The sequence below is a fragment of the Cyprinus carpio genome, chromosome B1 (genome assembly GCF_018340385.1).
Source record: "Cyprinus carpio isolate SPL01 chromosome B1, ASM1834038v1, whole genome shotgun sequence".
In the NCBI taxonomy this organism is placed as follows: Eukaryota; Metazoa; Chordata; class Actinopteri; order Cypriniformes; family Cyprinidae; genus Cyprinus; species Cyprinus carpio.
The window spans coordinates 24,616,599-24,623,858 of NC_056597.1; the positions used below are offsets into that span (position 1 = coordinate 24,616,599).

Genomic DNA, 7,260 nt, shown 5'->3' on the forward strand with positions numbered 1-7,260 from the left:
CTGGCTGGTCAGGTTTGATGAGGCTTTCTCCAAACAGGCCACATACTGACGAGAAGGCGATAAATGGAAGATGTTGACAAGACGTGACACCGCCGCGTCGCAACAGATCGAGTCTGTCTAGAGTCTACAGGACATCTGAACTCTGTACAGTAGCTCAGGATTAGAACGAGGCAGTTTACTGTAACTGTATCGTTTCTTTGATATTAAGCGCTAAAATAAACATGCACATTTGTTAATAGATGATTGAGGGTAATTTTATTTATATAATTAATTAATTTGGCAAAGCATGCATTAATCATTCAGTTTCACTTTTTTAAAATACACACAAAACATTCATATAAATATTAGAGGGGGGAAAAACTTTTTTTTTTTTAAATTGGAAATAAAATAAGTAAAATAAGTTGAATTACTAAAATGACCAGAAATAATAATAAAAAAAAATAATAATAATAATATTAAATATTTATAATTAAAATAAATTTAAAATATATAATTAATTAATAATTAAATATTATATTATAAAAATTAAATAAAAATAAAATGTAAAAATAAAAATTAAATTAAAATTAAAATGTAAAGTGAAAATATTAAAAGTCAATTCAAAATATTAATACTATAAAAATAAAGTACGTATATTAAAAGTACTGTATATAAATCATAAACAAAACAATATTATTATTTGTTGCTCAAACAAACAAACAAAATAAATAAAACATTTTAAAGTAATAAAAAAATCTCAGAGTGAGTCCAAAAGTGAAGTTGAAAACAATAAATCTAATGTCTAGAGCACTTTTAGTATATTATATAGTATTAGTATAATAACACCAGTTTTTTTTTTATTGTTTTAATTTAATTGCAATATAGAAGCACAATTCACACAAAGAGCAAAAATCACAAAATGAACCCAATAACCATTTTTGCATGAATATAATGTTTTAATTTGATTATGCTTTTTATTTTGCATTGTTTCTTTGTCTGTCTCATGATGAATTCTGCTTTTAGAAATTACAAATTAAATAATAATTCTAATTTTTAGGACTCGTTTAGCAAAAAAAAAAAAAATAATAATAATAATCTTTGTCACTCAATTCAGAGACTTTGATAAGCGTGAAATATCAAGTGAAATGAGTGAGACGTCAGAAGTGTCTTGGACCCACTAAACTCTCCTCTCGTGACATAAACAGGTTTGAAAGAGCTTTAGCTTGAGTGACAGCTAATCGACAGCAAGATGACTGACGCTATAAAAACAGATCAAGCTTTGAACTCCTGTCAGAAAAAACTGCCTCAAAGAACTCTGCAAAGTTCACAGGTTTCTAGAAGTAAACAGGAAGATTAATCAGCCATCAATCATCGGTTCATGAGAAATAAACGGCGGTTATGAAAGCGAATAAAAGGAAAGTGGAATATCAGCCTCATCAGAGATGGACAGACCTGGACGAGCCGTGGCTTTAGCCAGAGGTTTGATCAGATCCACGAGTCTGTTCCCCGCTGCGATGTCCACACCGCTGTCCTTATACGACAGTCCTCTGACAGACAGAAATTATAAATACTGCATTGAAACTAACTGAAATAACATACGTTTAAGTTGAAGAACTAAATACACAAAAAATCTAATAAAACTTGACACTAAATAGACACATGAAAAAATGACAAAAGTTACTTGATCACTAAAACGTTCAAAATGACAAGCTACAATTAATGAAAAATTAGCATATAAGTAGTATTAAACATCAATGAAGTATTAAATCAAAATATTAGTAGTAATGAAAACATGAGCATGCAAAAATAAAAGTATTAATTATGTATAAAAGGATTTAATAACAATTAGTAATTAAAATGGAAAAAAAATGAGCATATAAAAATAAACTTATTGGATATTAATAAAGTATTCAATAAGAATATTATTAGTTATTATATAAAATATAATATAGTAATAGTGTTGTGTTTTTTTAGTAATTAATAAAATATTAGTTATTAGTAATTAAAATAAAACAAATGAGCATATAAAAAATATAAGTATTAAAAACATTAGCAATTATAATTAAAAATGCATATGGTAGGGTGTTCTGGGCAGTTGCTAGGGTAGGGTGTTCTATGTAGTTGCTAGGGCAGGGTGCTCTGGGTGGTTACTAGGGCAGGGTGTTCTGGGCGGTTGCTAGGGTAAGGTGTTCTGTAGTTGCTAGGGCAGTAGGGTAGGGTGTTTCTATGTAGTGGATAGGGTGGGGTGTTCGATGTAGTTGCTAGGATATGGTGTTCTGGGCGGTTGCTAGGGCAGGGTGTTCTGGGCGGTTGCTAGGGCAGGGTGTTCTTGGTGGTTGCTAGGGTAGGGTGTTCTATGTAGTTGCTAGGAGTTGGTGGTTCTGGGTGTTCTTGGTGGTAGGGTGTTCTATGTAGTGGATAGGGTGGGGTGTTCGATGTAGTTGCTAGGATATGGTGTTCTGGGTGGTTGTTAGGGTAGGGTGTTCTATGTAGTTTCTAGGGCAGGGTGTTCTGGGCGGTTGCTAGGGTAAGGTGTTCTGGGCGGTTGCTAGGGTAGGGTGTTCTATGTAGTGGATAGGGTGGGGTGTTCGATGTAGTTGCTAGGATATGGTGTTCTGGGCGGTTGCTAGGGCAGGGTGTTCTTGGTGGTTGCTAGGGTAGGGTGTTCTATGTAGTTGCTAGGGTGGGGTGTTCTGGGCGGTTGCTAGGGTAGGGTGTTCTATGTAGTTGCTAGGGTGGGGTGTTCTGGGCGGTTGCTAGGGTAGGGTGTTCTATGTAGTGGATAGGGTGGGGTGTTCGATGTAGTTGCTAGGATATGGTGTTCTGGGCGGTTGCTAGAGTAGGGTGCTTTTTTTCTATGCAAAAGAAGAAAAGCACCAGGCCCAGATGGCGTTACACCAGCCTGTCTGAAAACCTGTGCTGACCATGGCGGCTTGGCCCCCATCGTTTCACAGATCTTTATACCAGATCTCTGTGGAGTTGTTGTGAAGTACCTTCCTGCTTCAAAAACGCTCCACCATCATCCCCCCGTTGTCCAAGGAAACCCAAGATAACAGGACTTAACGACTACAGACCTGGTGGCTCTAACATCTGTCGTCATGAAGTCGTTTGAAAAAACTGGTTCTGGCTCATCTGAAGGACATCACTTGGACCCTTACTGACCCCTGCAGTTGCTACTAACCTGAGCAAAATAGTCCGTGGATGATGCAATCAATCCATTTCATCCCTGCAACATCTGGACAAACAGGGACTTATGTGAGGATCCGGTTTGTGGACTTTAGTTCGGCTTCTTCAACCACCATCATCCCAAACTCACGCCCTCCAGACCAAACTGACCCAGGCTCTCTGTTCCTAGCTCTATCTGTCTAGTGATCAGACAGCTTTCTGACAGATAGGCAACAGCTAGTGAGACCTGGGGAAATTCATGTCAAACAGCTGCTCCACCAACACTGGGGTCCCCTCAGGGATGTGTTTCTCTCCCCACTGTCTCTTCGTCTCTGTACAACCACGACTGCACCTCTAAAGACCCCTCTGTCAAGCTCCTGAAGTTTGCAGATGACACTAAAGTCATCGGCCTCATCCAGGGCGGTGACGAGTCTGCTTACAGACAAGAGGTTGAGCAGCTTGCTGTCTGGTGCAGTCTTAACCAACCTGGAGCTGAACACTGTCAAAACAGTGGAGATGATCGTGGACTTTCAGGAGAAAACCCCTGCAACCTCCCCACACTCACCGTCATGAACAGCACTGTGGCTTTGCAGTGGAGTCATTCAGATTCCTGGTTAACCACCATCTCTCAGGACGTGAAGTGGGGACATCACATTGACTCCATTGTTGAAAAAGGCCAACAAAGGTTGTACTTCCTTCTCCAGCTGAGGAAGTTTAACCTGCCACAGGAGCTGCTGAAACAGTGCAACTCAGCCGTCATTGAGTCTGTCCTGTGCACTTCAATAACTGTCTGGTTTGGTTCAGCTACAAAATCAGACATCAGAAGACTACAGAGATATGGTCGGACTGCTGAAAGGATTATTGGGTGCTACCCCTGCTGCCCACCCTTTCAAGACTGTATACATCCAGAGTGAGGAAAGGCTCAGAAAGTCACTCTGGATCCCTCACATCCAAGTTAGCCCATCTTTGAACTTTTGCCATCCTGGTCGGCGCTTCAGAGCCGCAAATACCCCACGCGACAGTCAGACACAAGAACATTTTCTTCCCCAGGCAATCTACCTCATGAACAGTTAAAATGTTCCGAGAATAATGCAGATAAAAATGTGCAGTATCCTTATAGTTATTTGTAGCCCCTCCATCCTAGTACATCCCTGGCATCTTACTCAATCCTATTCCATTATCATCTATAGCACAACTGTGCATTCATTCAATTTAGTTATAGTTTGTTTTTTTTTCTTCTGTGTTGTTGTTGTTGTCTCTGTGTGCTGGAAGCTTATGTCACTAAAACAAATTCCTTGTATGCGTAAGCATACTTGGCAATAAAGCTCTTTCTGATTCTATGTAGTTGCTAGGGTGGGGTGTTCGATGTAGTTGCTAGGATAGGGTGTTCTGAGCAGTTGCTAGGGTAGGGTGTTCTATGTAGTTGCTAGGGTGGGGTGTTCTATGTAGTTGCTAGGGTAAGGTGTTCTAGGCAGTTGCTAGGGTAGGGTGTTCTATGTAGTTGCTAGGGTAGGGTGTTCGATGTAGTTGCTAGGGTGGGGAGTTCAATGTAGTTGCTAGGATAGGGTGTTCTGAGCAGTTGCTAGGGTAGGGTGTTCTGAGCAGTTGCTAGGGTAGGGTGTTCTATGTAGTTGCTAGGGTGGGGTGTTCTATGTAGTTGCTAGGATAGGGTGTTCTGAGCAGTTGCTAGGGTAGGGTGTTCTATGTAGTTGCTAGGCTGGGGTGTTCGATGTAGTTGCTAGGATAGGGTGTTCTGAGCAGTTGCTAGGGTAGGGTGTTCTGGGTGGTTGCTAGGGTAGGGTGTTCTATGTAGTTGCTAGGATAAGGTGTTCTGGGCGGTTGCCAGGGTGGGGTGTTCTATGTAGTTGCTAGGGTAGGGTGTTCTGGGTGATTGTGACAAAATCCTAACTCTAAACCAGAGCAGTAGTACTAGAGATGCTTGACCTGCAGACAGTGCTACTAAATGAAGCCAGAGTACTGTATTTATGACTTTGTTTATTAGAAATATGTAAAAAAAAATAACACTGAAATAACAATGATTCCAAAGGTGAATTGTTTAGTACACATCAGCATTCAAACGCATACAGTTAATTAGTGTCCTGTGGTGTCCTCCAGAGTTAATCAGCTAGTGTTAGTTAGGTTTCGCTCACATGCTTGGTGTGAGTTGGGTGATGGATGGGTGGCGGTTGTCGAGGCGGTAAACAGCGTCAGGGAAGCTAATCACCGCAACTCCTTCGTTAGCGCTACGTAAGGCGCTCTCAAGGGTGGGCCGGACCGCAGTCACTGTCAGGACACGCCCGCCGCTCGTCATAACCCCGCCCCCTTCCTTCAGCTCAGTGCCGGCGTGAAATACCTGAATGCCCATCTCTGACACCTGAGACAAACCTGAGGATACCACAAACAATCATTCACTTCACACTGTGAATGTTCTATATAAACAAAAGTGTTGTGAGAGCAGAGAGGATATCTCTTGTGTGTTGTTTTTATGATATTTTTTCATTTTTTTCCCAGAATGTTAAAACCACAACCATGAAAAATATATATTTGTTAATTTTTAATGCTTTATTTTAATTATTATAATTATTTAAAAAATATTTATTTAAATACAAAAATAATGGATTAATCGATTGTTAATTTTTAATGCTTACATTAACTTAATAAGATTATTAATAATCATTAAACATTATATTAAATAAAAATTCCAAGCAAAACATATACATTGTTAAAAATATTAAAAATAGTATTTAATAATATATTATAGTGATTAGAATTATTCTGACCCCAAGCAAGAAAATGTATTCGTTAAAAGACACATATTTAATAATATTTTACAATAATTATTATAATTATTCTTTAAAACAATACATTTATTTAAAAAAATGGCTTGATGAATAAATAATAATAATAATAATAATAATAATAATTTAAACTTCAAGCAAAAAAAAATATTTGTGAAAAATATTTAAAATATTATTTAATAATATATTATAGCAATTATAATTATTCTAACCTCAAGCAAGGAAATATATTTGTTAGAGAACACATATTTAATAAAATGTTATAGTAATTACTATAATTATTCGGTGGGGGGTAGTAGATAAACATTAAAAAAACTTAACCTGATTATTAATAAAAATTTAATGATTATATATATATATATATATATATATATATATTATATATATATATATAATATATATAATATATATTATATATATTCTGTATAATGAATAATCACGATCAATTGACATCCAGAATAAAAGTTTTTGTTACATAATATATGTGAACTGTGCAATATTTTATTATGTATATATAAAGACACACACATACATCACCATATTTCAAATAAATATTTTCCATAGTGTTTTTATATTCATATAAATATATATCACATATAATTATATTAAATCTCTAATATAAAATATATGTGTTGTGCATTTATATATACAGAATAAATATACACCGTACACCACACATATATCAAGTAAACAACATTATTTATTTGTAAGTATATTAATTGTGATATAGATGTAATTGTATATATCTATATCTATATCTATCTATCTATCTATCTATCTATCTATCTATATCTATTATGATGAGATTTTTAATGGCAATGTTATTTATTTCAAGCTGCTCATTCAAAGGAAAGATAATTAAGACTTTGTTATATGATTTATTATACTTAAGACTTTTTGTAACCTAAAATTGATGAAAGCTGATATATTTATATTTTTATGTAGTATATATTTTTCATGTGGAACTGTGCACCGGTGATCTCCAGAAAAACCCTTCTTATATAAGCGGCCGATTATCCTGCGCTTGGCCATGACCACCGTTACAGCAGCACTGTCCTGCAGCCCCTTGACACCGGGATCAAGCTCAGCTCCATCTGCAGCGTCTTTCATTCAACACCTCTAAAGATCAGACCCCACAACGGCAATCAGCAAGACCTGTAGAGACACAACAGCCGCCTGTAGCACTGTCCGTAGCACCGAGTCACATCATCCAGAACCGAAGCAGTGTGAATTCTGATCTTATTGCTTTCAGCGTCTCAGGGTTTTCAGACTTTCCTCCCAAAAACTGAACAACTTTCCAGAAAGTTGAATATAAATT

At 36.9% G+C, this 7,260-nt stretch overlaps 1 pseudogene; it reads right to left on the reverse strand.

The window, feature by feature from the left end:
- The window catches only part of LOC109063065, a 29,086-nt pseudogene that overhangs the window by 12,644 nt on the left and 9,182 nt on the right, over positions 1 to 7,260 (reverse strand).